Source organism: Ranitomeya imitator, chromosome 5 (genome assembly GCF_032444005.1).
Source record: "Ranitomeya imitator isolate aRanImi1 chromosome 5, aRanImi1.pri, whole genome shotgun sequence".
Lineage (NCBI taxonomy): Eukaryota > Metazoa > Chordata > Amphibia > Anura > Dendrobatidae > Ranitomeya > Ranitomeya imitator.
The window spans coordinates 47,444,844-47,460,708 of NC_091286.1; the positions used below are offsets into that span (position 1 = coordinate 47,444,844).

Sequence of the window (15,865 nt, forward strand, 5' to 3'; positions counted from 1 at the left end):
ATGCTGTGTGACGTCGCACCAATCACAGCCGTCACAGTAGGTGGGGTGATCGCCACGTCACCTCACCTGATTAACCCCTATGGCGCTGATTGGCTGAACAATAGCTTCTAGCCAATCAGCGCCAAAGGGGTTAATTTAAAATACCGATCACCGCCCTGCACGCCATCTTTCTCTCAGATTTGGCGTGCAGAGCGGTGGTCTAAGCCCCTCTGTGTCACCTTAGTGAAGGAATCCATTGGTGGCCAGTGCGATCCTCCCTGAGATCTCCTGCCTCCAGCTTGTGCTCCTGCTTCAGCTTGTGCTCTGTGCTGTGTGCTCTCTGCTGCCATCTGCCTGCTGTGTGACTCCTGTGATCACAGCAGCAGCACCTCCCCCACCCCTTTCCCATCCCCCCATCCCTGTTCCAGTACCCCCTCCCTCCCCCACCCTCCAATTGAAATTTTTTGCACACTTTTTTTGCGCTTTTTTTCCTGTGCGCGGCGTCCCGCGCAGAGCATTCGTGCTCTTCCTGTGTCCGCAGCGCTCTGATCAGTATCGCTGCTGATCAGAGACTGCGCCACAGGACTTTTTTTTTTAGGTTAGTTAGTGTAGCGGACATTGCAGTCTAAGCGACGTCCGTTTTTTTTTTTTTTTTAGAAAAAAAATTGTAGTTAGTACAGTGTAGTTTTAGACGTAACAAGGTAGCGTAGCCGGCGTCAGTGTTTGGTGACGTCCTTCCATCCCTGTTCAAGTACCCCCCTCCAATTCAATTTTTTGCGCACTTTTTTGCGCTTTTTTTCCTGTGCGCGGCGTCCCGCGCAGAGCATTCGTGCTCTTCCTGTGTCCGCAGCGCTCTGATCAGTATCGCTGCTGATCAGAGACTGCGCCACAGGACTTTTTTTTTTTAGTTAGTGTAGCGGACATTGCAGTCTAAGCGACGTCTGTTTTTTTTTTTTTAGAAAAAAAAATTGTAGTTAGTACAGTGTAGTTTTAGACGTAACAAGGTAGCGTAGCCGGCGTCAGTGTTTGGTGACGTCCCTCCATCCCTGTTCAAGTACCCCCCTCCAATTCAATTTTTTGCGCACTTTTTTGCGCTTTTTTTCCTGTGCGCGGCGTCCCGCGCAGAGCATTCGTGCTCTTCCTGTGTCCGCAGCTCTTTGATCAGTATCGCTGCTGATCAGAGACTGCGCTACAGGACTTTTTTTTTTTAGTTAGTGTAGCGGACATTGCAGTCTAAGCAACGTCCGATTTTTTTTTTTTTTCTTTTACAAAAATATAATAGTAGTTAGTACAGTGTAGTCTTAGACGTAGATTAGCTGGTGTCACAGCGTTCGTGACGACCGGTCTTTTTTTTTTTTTAGAGAAAAAAAAAATTGTACAGAGTAGTTTAGTGGTAGCGTGTTAGTGTAGCCAGCGTCACAGCGTTAGTGACGACCGATCATCTTTTAGAAAAAAAAATCGTACTGAGTTTTATAGGTAGGGAGGTAGCGTCTTGTGCATAAAAAAAATCTGCTATCGCCGGATAATCTCTAGTGCATTAGGGGAGCGTACGTCACACTGTTAGTGGCGTTCGCTTTTCTTTTGTAAAAAAAATATTTAGTTGCGTAGGGTAAATTTATACTTTTTTTTTTTTTATACAAACTTATTTTTTTACATTGATTTTTCTTTTCATCTTTTTTTCTTGTTTCTTCTACATTTTTTCTCACTACTTGTTTTTTCTCTCTGATTGGTTTTAATAAAGAGTACCCTATACACAAGCCCCACACATTACACGTGTAAAAGCACCACTTACACACACATACCCAGGGTTTTGGAAAAAAAAATGGCCCATTCGTCAACAAGGCGCTATTCACCAGAGGAGGCTTACGCCATCCTTGCGTCCGACACGGATTCAGCCAGTGAGGAAGATCCCACATTCCTCTATTCCTCCTCCTCCTCATCTGGTGAGGAAAGACCCCTAACAAGGCGCCGTAGGACCCAGGCAACTCCTGCAGCAATCGATCCCGTATGGATTGCACCCCCGGAAAATTTTCAGCCCGTCATTCCGGATTTCAGCAGCAGCTCAGGAATCCAGTTTGACACGACTGGCCTCACTGAAATTGACTTCTTCAAATTCTTTTTCAGTGATGAAATAATAAATATTATGGTGGCCCAGACGAACCTGTATGCCCAACAATTTTTTACCCTAAATCCCACGTCATCTTATGCCAGATGGACCCCCGTAAATGCAGCAGAGATGATGACATTTTGGGGAATTGTGCTGCATATGGGCCTAATCAAAAAGCCAAAGCTTCGGCAATACTGGAGTACTGACATTCTCTACAGTACACCGGTATTCCGCATGGCCATGAAAAGGACACGATTTGAAGCGATCCAAAAATTTTTGCATTTCAGTGATAATGCGCAGTGTCCTCCCCGAGACGATCCAAACTTTGATCGTCTATATAAAATTCGTCCAGTGGTTGAACACTTCAGCAGAAAATTTGCTGAGGCGTACACACCCCAGAGGGACATCGCTATTGATGAATCTCTCGTTCATTTCAAAGGGAGGCTAAAATTCCGACAGTACCTGCCCAGTAAGAGGTCCAGGTACGGAATAAAGCTGTACAAACTGTGCGAGAGTACCTCAGGGTACACCCACAGATTTAGGGTCTACGAGGGTAAGGACACCCAGATTAACCCCCCTGAATGCCCCCCCATCCTGGGGGTGAGTGGGAAAATTGTGTGGGAATTGCTGCACCCACTGCTGGATAAGGGTTATCACCTTTATATTGACAACTTTTACACCAGCATCCCACTCTTCAAGGCCCTCTCTGCCAGAGGTACAGCTGCATGTGGCACCGTGCGAAAAAATCAGCGAGGCCTCCCTAAGCCGCTAATTGGGCAAACGCTGAGAAAAGGGGAAAGCAGAGCCAAATGCAGCGACAACATGCTGGTGGTCAAGTATAAGGACAAAAGGGATGTCCTTATCCTGACCACCATACACCGTGACAACAGCACCCTTGTCACTGTTCGTGGGACCACAACACAAGTCCCAAAGCCAGATTGTATCCTGGATTACAATCGGTACATGGGGGGTGTGGATCTCTCAGATCAGGTCCTCCAACCATACAGTGCCATGCGAAAAGCTTACGTATGGTACAAAAAATTGGCCGTGCACATTGTACAGATGGCACTGTACAATGCTTTTGTGCTGTCCCGATCTGCAGGCAATACGGGGACCTTCCTTCAGTTTCAGGAGGTAGTCATCAAGGCCCTAATGTTTGGCACTCAGGGAGGTGAGGGTCCCAGTACTTCTGAATCTGATAGTGCCCGTATTGTCCAAGGTCAACATTTCCCAGGACAGGTTCCCCAAACAGCGAGGACAGGACGATCACAAAAACGGTGCAGAGTATGTTCCAAGAGGGGAATCCGAAAGGACACAATTTACCATTGTGAAACCTGCCCTGAGAAACCTGGCCTTTGCATTAAGGATTGCTTCAAAGCATACCACACGTCCACAAATTAATAAAAATTAGTTTATACCCTGTTGACACAACACACTGTGTAGTTTCCAACATGGGGTCACTTGTGGAGTGAGGCACTTGGAGGTTTACGGTGCTCACCACATATCTAAATAAATTCCTTGGTAGGTCCAGTTTTCAAAATGGGGTCACTTGTGGAGTGAGGCACTTGGAGGTTTACGGTGCTCACCACATATCTAAATAAATTCCTTGGTAGGTCCAGTTTTCAAAATGGTGTCACTTGTGGAGTGAGGCACTTGGAGGTTTACGGTGCTCACCACATATCTAAATAAATTCCTTGGGAGGTCCAGTTTTCAAAATGGTGTCACTTGTGGAGTGAGGCACTTGGAGGTTTACGGTGCTCACCACATATCTAAATAAATTCCTTGGGAGGTCCAGTTTTCAAAATGGTGTCACTTGTGGAGTGAGGCACTTGGAGGTTTACGGTGCTCACCACATATCTAAATAAATTCCTTGGGAGGTCCAGTTTTCAAAATGGTGTCACTTGTGGAGTGAGGCACTTGGAGGTTTACGGTGCTCACCACATATCTAAATAAATTCCTTGGGAGGTCCAGTTTTCAAAATGGTGTCACTTGTGGAGTGAGGCACTTGGAGGTTTACGGTGCTCACCACATATCTAAATAAATTCCTTGGGAGGTCCAGTTTCAAAATGGTGTCACTTGTGGAGTGAGGCACTTGGAGGTTTACGGTGCTCACCACATATCTAAATAAATTCCTTGGTAGGTCCAGTTTTCAAAATGGGGTCACTTGTGGAGTGAGGCACTTGGAGGTTTACGGTGCTCACCACATATCTAAATAAATTCCTTGGGAGGTCCAGTTTTCAAAATGGGGTCACTTGTGGAGGATTTCCACTGTTTAGGTACATCAGGGGCTCTGCAAATGCAACGTGACACCTGCAGACCAATCCATCTAAGTCTGCATTCCAAATGGTGCTCCTTCCCTTCCGAGCTCTGCCATGCGCACAAACAGTGGTTTTTCCCCACATATGGGGTATCGGCGTACTCGTGAAAAATTGCACAACATTTTTTTCTTTCTATTTTGTCCTATAACCCTTGGGAAAACAAAAAAAACCTTGCTAAAGATCATTTTTGTGGAAAAAATGTGTTCTATTTTTTTTAACGACTCATCATTATAATTTTTGGTGAGGCACTTGGAGGTTCACGGTGCTCATCACATAGCTAGATAAGTTCCTTGAAGGGTCTAGTTTCCAAAATGGGGTCACTTGTGGCGGTTTTCCACTGTTTAGGCACATCAGGGGCTCTCCAAACGGGACATGGTGTCCGATCTCAATTCCAGCCAATTTTGGTTTGTAAAAGTCAAAAGGTGCTCCTTCCCTTCCGAGCCCTGCCGTGTGCCCAAACAGTGGTTTTCCCCCACATATGGGGTATCAGTGTATTCAGGATAAATTGGTCAACAACTTTAGTGGTCCATTTTCTCCTTTTACACTTGTGAAGATAAAAAAATTGTTGTTAAAAGATCATTTTTGGGGAAAAAATGTGAATTTTTATTTTCACGCCTCTACGTTCTAAACTTCTGTGAAGCACCTGGGGGTTCAATGTGCTCACCACATAGCTAGATAAGTTCCTTGAAGGGTCTAGTTTCCAAAATGGGGTCACTTGTGGCGGTTTTCCACTGTTTAGGCACATCAGGGGCTCTCCAAACAGGACATGGTGTCCGATCTCAATTCCAGTCAATTTTGGTTTGAAATAGTCAAACGGCGCTCCTTCCCTTCCGAGCCCTGCCGTGCGCCCAGACAGTGGTTTTCTCCCACATATGGGGTATCAGTGTATTCAGAAGGAATTGCACAACAACTTTCGTGGTCCATTTTCTTCTTTTACCCTTGTGAAAATAAAAAAAATGTTGCTAAAAGATCATTATGTGGAAAAAAAAGTTAAATGTTATTTTTTTCCTTCCACATTCCGTTAATTCCTGTGAAGCACCTGAAGGGTTAATAAACTTCTTGAATGTGGTTTTGAGTACCTCGGGGGGTATAGTTTTTAGAATGGTGTCACTTTTGGGTATTTTAAATCCTATAAGCCTCTCAAAGTGACTTCAAATATGATGTGGTCCCTACAAAAAATGGTTTTATAAAAGTTGTTGAAAAAATGAGAAATCGCTGTTTAACTTTTAACCCTTATAACTCCCTAAGGAAAAAAAAATTGGTTCCAAAATGTTGCTGATGTAAAGTAGACATGTGGGAAATGTTATTTATTAACTAATTTGTGCGATATGAGTCTCTAATGCAAGGGTATAAAAATTCAAAGTTTGAAAATTGCAAAATTTTCAAAATTTTCGCCAAATTTCCGTTTTTTTCACAAAGAAACGAAGGTAATATCAAATAAATTTTACCACTATCATGAAGTACAATATGTCACGAGAAAACAATGTCAGAATCGCCAGGATCCGTTGAAGCGTTTCAGAGTTATTACCTCATAAAGTGACAGTGGTCAGAATTGTAAAAATTGGCCCTGTCACTTAGGTGAAAACAGGCTTCGGGGTGAAGGGGTTAACGTGAAAGCAACATGAACAAAACAAAACATAAAAATAAATCCTAGCCTGTCCGGCACTAACTAAACAAATACGTTGCTATCTCAACAACTGGGGGGGCTTCTCCCACCCAGCTAACATCACACAGATCTTGAGCACAGCTCTTCACTCATGTTTTGTCTCACACAGGCAGGCAATCTGTGTGCCCCAGGCAGACACTGGAAACCCCCAGCTGGTCATCTTTTATTCCTGCACTCATTAACCCATTAGCACCCTGAAGATACTGAGTGGCCTAATTCACATAGGACAAACACCTGGGCGAGATATACCTGCCTCCAACTACCACACCAGCATGAGTCTTACATATCCCCCCCCCTTGCTCAGACCACTCCAGTCGAGCAAGAACACTTTTGAAACAGTGCACTCGGGATAGGGCATCGGCGTTCCCCATCTGCACCCCAGGTCGGTGCTCCACCGTAAAAGAGTAAGCCTGCAGGGCAAGGAACCACCGGGTTACCCGACTATTACGGTCTTTGTGGAGGTGCATCCACTTGAGAGGGGCATGGTCTGTGACCAGCCTAAACTTCCTACCGGCCAGGTAATACTTGAGGGAGTCGAGAGCCCATTTAATGGCTAGGCACTCTTTTTCAACCACCGCATACCTCTGCTCATGTACATTCAGTTTCCGACTGAGATAGAGGACCGGGTGTTCGACTCCGTCCCTCACCTGGGAAAGTACAGCTCCGACACCAGTATCAGAGGCATCAGTTTGTACCACAAACTCGCTGCTGAAATCAGGAGTCACTAGTACGGGCTGAGAGCACAAAGCCCGTTTCAGGCTGTGGAAGGCTTCTTCAGCAGCTGAGGTCCATTTTACCATGACGGAACCCTTCCCCTTGGTAAGATCCGTCAAGGGAGTAGCCATGGCTGCAAAATTGGGTATGAACCGGCGATAATAGCCGGCAATCCCCAGGAAAGCCTGTACTTGTTTTTTGTTCACTGGTTGTGGCCAGCCCTGAATTGCCTGTATTTTGTCGATCTGGGGTTTAACCACTCCTCGGCCAATCACGTAGCCCAAGTATCGGGCTTCTTCAAGCCCGATGTGGCATTTCTTGGGGTTTGCCGTTAAACCTGCATCTCGCAGGTCATCAATCACCGCATGTACCTTCTGGAGATGGGTTTCCCAGTCCATGCTGTAAATTACGATGTCATCCAGGTAGGCAGAAGCGTACTGTCTGTGAGGCCTCAAGACTCGATCCATCAATCTCTGGAACGTTGTGGGAGCTCTGTGAAGTCCAAACGGCATATAGACATACTGGAACAGACCTTCCGGTGTAGCAAATGCCGTCTTCTCTCTGGCCGCCTCGGCCAGAGGAATCTGCCAGTACCCCTTTGTTAAATCCAGGGTCGTAATGTATCGGGCTTTACCAAGCCAGTCGATCAACTCATCGACCCGGGGCATAAGGTACGCATCAAATTTAGAAACTGCATTCAGTTTCCTAAAGTCATTACAAAACCAGATGGAGCCATCCGGTTTAGGTATCAACACAATTGGACTGGACCAGGCGCTGTGCGACTCCTCAATGACTCCTAAGTCCAACATTGCCATCACTTCCCGGGAGACGGCTTCACGGCGGGCTTCCGGAATCCGGTAGGGCTTCACATGAACAGTGACGCCAGGCTCTGTGACAATCTCATGTTTCACCAACTTAGTCCGGCCAGGTTTTTCGGAGAAAAACTGTCGGTTCTGTAACAAAAATTGCTTAACCTCAGATTTTTGTAGTTCTGAGAGAGTCTCGGCAACCTGCACCTCCGGTACAGTAGGTGAACAAACCGGACGGGGCAGATCCGCCGTTAGGGCAGAGCGGTCTTTCCAGGATTTTATCAGATTCACATGATAAATCTGTTCCGGTTTTCTCTTACCCGGCTGGTACACTTTATAGTTCACTTCACCAACTCTTTCTCGGACCTCAAATGGGCCCTGCCATTTCGCCAGGAATTTACTATCCACCGTAGGGATTAGGACCAACACCCTATCGCCGGGCGCAAATGTACGGACCTTAGCGCCTCTATCATAACTTTGCCTCTGGGCTCCCTGGGCCTGTAACATATGGTCCCTAACAATGGGCATGACAGCGGCAATACGATCCTGCATTTGTGTTACATGGTCGATCACCGTTTTAAAGGGAGTGACTTGACCTTCCCAGGTTTCTTTTGCGACGTCCAGCAGTCCCCGGGGACGACGGGCGTACAACAGTTCGAAAGGCGAAAACCCTGTGGAAGACTGGGGAACTTCCCTAATGGCAAACAGCAAATAGGGTAACAAGTAATCCCAGTTCTTCCCATCTTTGTCTATCGCCTTCCGGAGCATCTGTTTTAAGGTTTTGTTGAAGCGCTCAACCAGGCCATCTGTTTGAGGGTGATAGATAGACGTACGCAACGGGTCTATTTGTAAGAGCCTGCAGAGCTCCTTCATTACCCTCGACATAAAGGGAGTCCCCTGGTCGGTGAGTATCTGTTTTGGAATTCCCACCCGACTAAACACTTGTACCAATTCCTTGGCGATCGTCTTGGTAGATGTGTTACGCAAAGGGACGGCTTCCGGGTAACGAGTGGCATAGTCCACGATGACGAGGATATGTTGGTGCCCACGTGTGGATCGGGGAAGGGGCCCAACCAAATCCATCCCAATTCTCTCAAAAGGGACCCCGATGATAGGAAGGGGTACCAAAGGGCTACGGAACTGAGATTTAGGGGCCGCGATTTGGCACTCTGGACAGGACTCACAATAGTTACGCACATCATAATGTATTCCAGGCCACACAAACCAATGCAATATCCTTTCTGTGGTTTTCTGTACCCCCAGATGTTCCCCCATTATATGTCCGTGGGCCAAATCCAGTACCTTCCGCCGATAAGGTTTGGGTTCCACTAACCGTTGCACTGTGTCTTCCCCTGTTTTTTCTACCTGGTAGAGAAAATCATTTTCAAGAACCATATACGGGTACGCTAGCCTAGTGTCAGGTTCTACAGGTACCCCATCTATCATTTTTACATTTTTCCTAGCCGGAGTCAGGTTAGGATCTTTCATTTGCTCGCTGTGGAAGTCATCCACCTGGACTCCTAAATCTGGCAGGCAGGGTGCCGGATGGCTGTCTGCCTCCGCCTCTCACTGAGGTTCCTCAGTTTCCTCGGTTTTCTGTACCCCCAGATGTCCCCCCATTATATGTCAGTGGGCCAAATCCAGTACCTTCCGCCGATAAGGTTTGGGTTCCACTAACCGTTGCACTGTGTCTTCCCCTGTTTTTTCTACCTGGTAGAGAAAATCATTTTCAAGAACCATATACGGGTACGCTAGCCTAGTGTCAGGTTCTACAGGTACCCCATCTATCATTTTTACATTTTTCCTAGCCGGAGTCAGGGTAGGATCTTTCATTTGCTCGCTGTGGAAGTCATCCACCTGGACTCCTAAATCTGGCAGGCAGGGTGCCGGATGGCTGTCTGCCTCCGCCTCTCGCTGAGGTTCCTCAGTTTCCTCCGTTTCCCCCGCCATGACGGAGAAGGGGTACTGAAGGTTAGATTCACTAACCTCCCCAGCAACATCTTCCTGTGGGGTCTCCTCTAGGGACTCGGGACCTCCAGATGGCATGGGAGAAGATTCACGGGTACAGCTACCGTGAAGGAGCAACTGATTCTCCCACAACTGCCAGAAATAGGGAAAATCCCTGCCCAGGATTACATCCTGTAACAATGCGGGAACGAGTCCCACTTTGTGCTGCACTGACCCATAGGGAGTAGAAATCCATACGACCGCTGTTAAGTACGAGCGGGTGTCACCATGCACACACGTCACAGAAAACTTGTCAGACGGACCAGACGGAAGTGCCACCAGACTAGCTTTCACCAGAGTCATCACACTTCCAGAGTCTAGTAATGCCACAACATTTTTCCCATCAACAGATAATTCACACAGGTGTTTCCCTGTATCATTTTGACCCGCATTCACACTCACTAGCTGTGTAACCAAAGACATGCGTTTTCTAGAGTCTATAACGTCGCACTGCATGGGTTCAGCGGTAACAGGACAGTTCGCAGAAACATGACCCTTCTCATGGCAGCGGAAGCACCTAACAGGTCCCCTACTGAGACCACCGTCCAATACTCTTGGTCTCGGAGTGCGAGCAGTCCCGTACTCCTCCCCCACAGTTTTAAGCGATTTTCCTTCACCCGTGGTCCCTGGAACAGTCCTACCGGTTCCACGAGGAGGAGGCACAGACCGGGGGTTGGCGGTATCGTCGGGAAGTCCTTCTGCCACGGAATAACGCTCGACCAACTCCACAAGTTGATCCGCTGTCGTGGGATTTCCTTGGCTTACCCACCTTTTCAGCGCTGGGGGTAGTACTCTCAGGTATTTGTCCAGGACAACCCGCTGGATTATTTCGGGTATTGTCAGTACCTCGGGTTGCAGCCATTTCTTTGTTAAGTAGATCAGGTCGAACATCTGAGACCGGGCCGGTTTATCTTGCTGGTATGTCCACTGATGTACCCTCTGTGCCCGGACAGCCGTCGTCACACCCAGCCGGGCCAGGATCTCAGCTTTCAGTTTCTCAAAGTCCTGAGCGACCTCCGGGTCCAAATCATGGTAAGCTTTTTGGGCCTCGCCGGAGAGAAACGGGGCGATCAAATCGGCCCATCGTGCCTTCGGCCACTTCTCTCTCAACGCCGTCCGCTCAAACGTTGTCAGGTATGCCTCGACGTCATCTTCTGCAATCAGCTTTTGCCAGTATCGACTCACATGGATCCTTCTGGACTCTGCTTCCGGGTCAGCGTCAGGCATGCTCACCAGGCGCTGCGCCACCTGTTGGAGAAGTTGGCGGTCTGCAACCGTCATGTCCACTAACTCCTTCAGCTGTGCGGCCATCAAGCGATTAGCTTCGTGCTGTGCGGCAGTGGCCTGCTGCTGTACGGCAGTGGACTGTACTAAGGCTTTCACCACGTCTTCCATGCTATCGCCTGTGCCACGGTATGCCCGCGTTCTCCACCACAATGTGACAAAACACTCTGGGATCGCCTTTGCTGGGGTCAAAGGTCACGTGGTTTGTGCATTGAATCTGAGGCGTACAGCAGGTTTCTGAGCAGGCTGACCTCAGGTCAGATTTATTAACGTGAAAGCAACATGAACAAAACAAAACATAAAAATAAATCCTAGCCTGTCCGGCACTAACTAAACAAATACGTTGCTATCTCAACAACTGGGGGGCTTCTCCCACCCAGCTAACATCACACAGATCTTGAGCACAGCTCTTCACTCATGTTTTGTCTCACACAGGCAGGCAATCTGTGTGCCCCAGGCAGACACTGGAAACCCCCAGCTGGTCATCTTTTATTCCTGCACTCATTAACCCATTAGCACCCTGAAGATACTGAGTGGCCTAATTCACATAGGACAAACACCTGGGCGAGATATACCTGCCTCCAACTACCACACCAGCATGAGTCTTACAACTCCCATAGAATCCCCATGTTCGCCACCAAAGAATCCCCATGTTCACCCCATAGAATCCCCATGTTCACCCCCATAGAATCCCCATGATAATCCCATAGAATCCCCATGTTCACCCCCATAGAATCCCCATATTCACCCAATAGAAACCCCATGTTCACCCCCATAGAATCCCCATGTTCACTCCATAGAATCTCCATGTTCACCCCCAAAGAATCCCCATGTCCACCCCATAGAATCCCCATGTTCACCCCATAGAATCCCCATGTTCACTCCCATAGAATCCCCATGTTCACCCCATAGAATCCCCATGTTCACCCAATAGAAACCCCATGTTCCCCCTATAGAATCCCCATGTTCACCCCCATAGAATCCCCATGTTCACCCCCAAAGAATCCCCATGTCCACCCCATAGAATCCCCATGTTCACCCCATAGAATCCCCATGTTCACTCCCATAGAATCCCCATGTTCGCCACCAAAGAATCCCCATGTTCACCCCCATAGAATCCCCATGTTCACCCCCAAAGAATCCCCATGTCCACCCCATAGAATCCCCATATTCACCCCATAGAATCCCCATGTTCACTCCCATAGAATCCCCATGTTCGCCACCAAAGAATCCCCATGTTCATACACATGAAAAAAAAACACCACATACTCACCTTGGTCCCGTTCCCAGGCGCCCTGCTTCTGTTGCTGTCTCCGATGCACTGACTCTCCGGCGGTACACATGACGTCATCGCATCAGCTGATTCACACGCTGATTGGTGAAGGAAGTGGCCGGAGGCCCCTCCTCCACCAATGTTGACTGCAGGAGACAGCGCGCGGGCGGGCACGGTACGGCCCGCGGACCTCAGGTTTTCAGTCCCACGGCTGTCTCGGTCTGCGGGCCGGACTGAGACAGCCAGAGGGCCGGATGTGGCCCGTGGGCCGCACTTTGCCCAGGTCTGCTCTAGTAGGTGCTAAGAACGAATATGTAATCAGAAAGTGATCTAACGTATAAATGAGGTTTTTATGTTAAAGTACCACTGCGGAGAATATTGTATTTCACCACTGGAGTGGTATCTGTAATGTAAGTTCCCTTTGTATAGGAAATACACACCGGCGGCGGTCTTCTACTATTTTCAGTGCCGTTCCGGTCCCTCTCCACCATCTTGTGACTGAAGCTGTGGCTGACCAGACGTCACTGCTGACGGTCACTGTTAATGAGCTGTGTCTCTCGGCCCGCCCTGCAAACAATAGAGTGCTCAGCCTAATAACAAGTCCAGCCACATGGCACTGAAAAGGAGCGGAGCTGCACTGGGAATTGCAGAAGACGGCAACTGGTAACACAAACAGAGAACATATATTACTGATACCTATCCAGTGGTGAAATTAAAAAAACCCTTGAGTGGTCTTTTAATTGTATGTTACTTAATAGATAATGTTTTTTATGCAGAGTTTCCACATCATTGGCTATTAATTTTTTTTTAACAATGGCCACTAGGCCGAATACTAGTCTCACAATTCCTGTCCTGAACAGAAGACTTTTCATGAGTCTCATTATCATCGCACACAGGAGTATAATGTAAGGTAACACCTCTATATGCAGTAGGTAACACAGGATCCACCATTCAAAATAAGTGATGACACAGCTCACCTCCTCCTCCTCCCTGCACAGTGACCTATTGCGTCATGTAATATTACATTTCTTGGTTATCCCGTATAATGCAAGGCCTGTAAATTGTACTTTGACTGCCATGACCAACATATCTGGTGCCATATGAGTATATCAACAGATGTTCTATTGACTGCTCTATATGGAATATTGCTTACAGTGTATGGGGCCAGCTGTGTACAAGCCAGACAGAGGCAGAAATGCCAACATGCAGTCACAGGGGTGTGTGAGGGTGGCACAACTTGTAGACAGGCTTATAAGTACGAACATCTACAGTATTAGTACATCGTTGGCAGTACAATTAGAAGTGAATTAACCAGCACCAACGTGAGCAGGCTTTTTAAAGGGAATCTGTCTCTACAGGTCCTTCTCAAAAAATTAGCATATAGTGTTAAATTTCATTATTTACCTTAATGTAATGATTACAATTAAACTTTCATATATTATAGATTCATTATCCACCAACTGAAATTTGTCAGGTCTTTTATTGTTTTAATACTGATGATTTTGGCATACAACTCCTGATAACCCAAAAAACCTGTCTCAATAAATTAGCATATTTCACCCATCCAATCAAATAAAAGTGTTTTTTAATAACAAACAAAAGAACCAACAAATAATAATGTTCAGTTATGCACTCAATACTTGGTCGGGAATCCTTTGGCAGAAATGACTGCTTCAATGCGGCGTGGCATGGAGGCAATCAGCCTGTGACACTGCTGAGATGTTATGGAGGCCCAGGATGCTTCAATAGCGGCCTTAAGCTCATCCAGAGTGTTGGGTCTTGCGTCTCTCAACTTTCTCTTCACAATATCCCACAGATTCTCTATGGGGTTCAGGTCAGGAGAGTTGGCAGGCCAATTAAGCACAGTAATACCATGGTCAGTAAACCATTTACCAGTGGTTTTGGCACTGTGAGCAGGTGCCAGGTCGTGCTGAAAAATGAAATCTTCATCTCCATAAAGCATTTCAGCCGATGGAAGCATGAAGTGCTCCAAAATCTCCTGATAGCTAGCTGCATTGACCCTGCCCTTGATGAAACACAGTGGACCAACACCAGCAGCTGACATGGCACCCCACACCATCCTCATAGTTTGTAAGCTTACGAGCAGGGCCCTCACTCCTCTTGGTATCTGTTTTGAACTGTATTTCTGTTATGCTGTAATGTCTATTGTATGTACAAGTCCCCTCTATAATTTGTAAAGCGCTGCGGAATATGTTGGCGCTATATAAATAAAAATTATTATTATTATTATTATTATCACTGACTGTGGGTACTTGACACTGGACTTCAGGCATTTTGGCATTTCCTTCTCCCCAGTCTTCCTCCAGACTCTGGCACCTTGATTTCCGAATGACATGCAAAATTTGCTTTCATCAGAAAAAAGTACTTGGGACCACTTAGCAACAGTCCAGTGCTGCTTCTCTGTAGCCCAGGTCAGGCGTCTCTGCCGCTGTTTATGGTTCAAAAGTGGCTTTACCTGGGGAATGCGGCACCTGTAGCCCATTTCCTGCACACGCCTGTGCACGGTGGCTCTGGATGTTTCCACACCAGACTCAGTCCACTGCTTCCTCAGGTTCCCCAAGGTCTGGAATCGGTCCTTCTCCACAATCTTCCTCAGGGTCCGGTCTCCTCTTCTCGTTGTACAGCGTTTTTTGCCACATTGTTTCCTTCCACCAGACTTACCATTGAGGTGCCTTGATACAGCACTCTGGGAACAGCCTATTTGTTGAGAAATTTCTTTCTGGGTCTTACCCTCTTGCTTGAGGGTGTCAATGATGGCCTTCTTGACATCTGTCAGGTCGCTAGTCTTACCCATGATGGGGGTTTTGAGTAATGAACCAGGCAGGGAGTTTATAAAAGCCTCAGGTATCTTTTGCATGTGTTTAGAGTTAATTAGTTGATTCAGAAGATTAGGGTAATAGGTCGTTTAGAGAACCTTTTCTTGATATGCTAATTTATTGAGACAGGTTTTTTGGGTTATCAGGAGTTGTATGCCAAAATCATCAGTATTAAAACAATAAAAGACCTGACAAATTTCAGTTGGTGGATAATGAATCTATAATATATGAAAGTTTAATTGTAATCATTACATTATGGTAAATAATGAAATTTAACACTATATGCTAATTTTTTGAGAAGGACCTGTATGTTTTGCTGCCCCACCTGAGATGCTGTTGGAGTAGAGACCCTGATTCCAGTTATGTGTGACTTTCTAGGCTGCTTGCTGCAGTTTTGAGAAAACTATCTGCTTCAGTTCTAGCAGTTCTCTAATGCTGAGCTCTGTATAACCCTGCCGACACCACTGATTGGTAGCTTTCTGTGTACACTGTGCATAGGCAGAAATAAGCCAATCAGTGGTAAGGGAGAGGTTAAACAGAGCTCTTGAATATGGAGGACTAAATGGCCACAGATTTACTAGTCCTCTAGTGCTGATAAAACAGTGATTTTATCAAAACTACAGCAAGCGATTGATGGAATCATTGGCTCTTTCTCTACGTCATGCTGCTCTCAGAATAGGAGGCAAAAACCCAGTGATAGATACACTTTTAATAAGCAACACAGTATATTGGCACACCTTTAGTCAATTGTATCCTTCTACGACAGTGCTCAGCCACAATACATAGATGCTCAAAGTCTCCATATATTAGAATGAAAGCATTGTGGCCTGTAACGCCAGAGGAAGCGCATATTTGGTGCGAAACAGCCGGT

The 15,865-nt window shown here is 46.7% G+C and overlaps 1 protein-coding gene across 1 annotated transcript in view; it reads left to right on the plus strand.

Moving 5' to 3' along the window:
- The window catches only part of TTC7A (tetratricopeptide repeat domain 7A), a 405,643-nt gene that overhangs the window by 123,513 nt on the left and 266,265 nt on the right, over positions 1 to 15,865 (plus strand). The window lies entirely within an intron of this gene.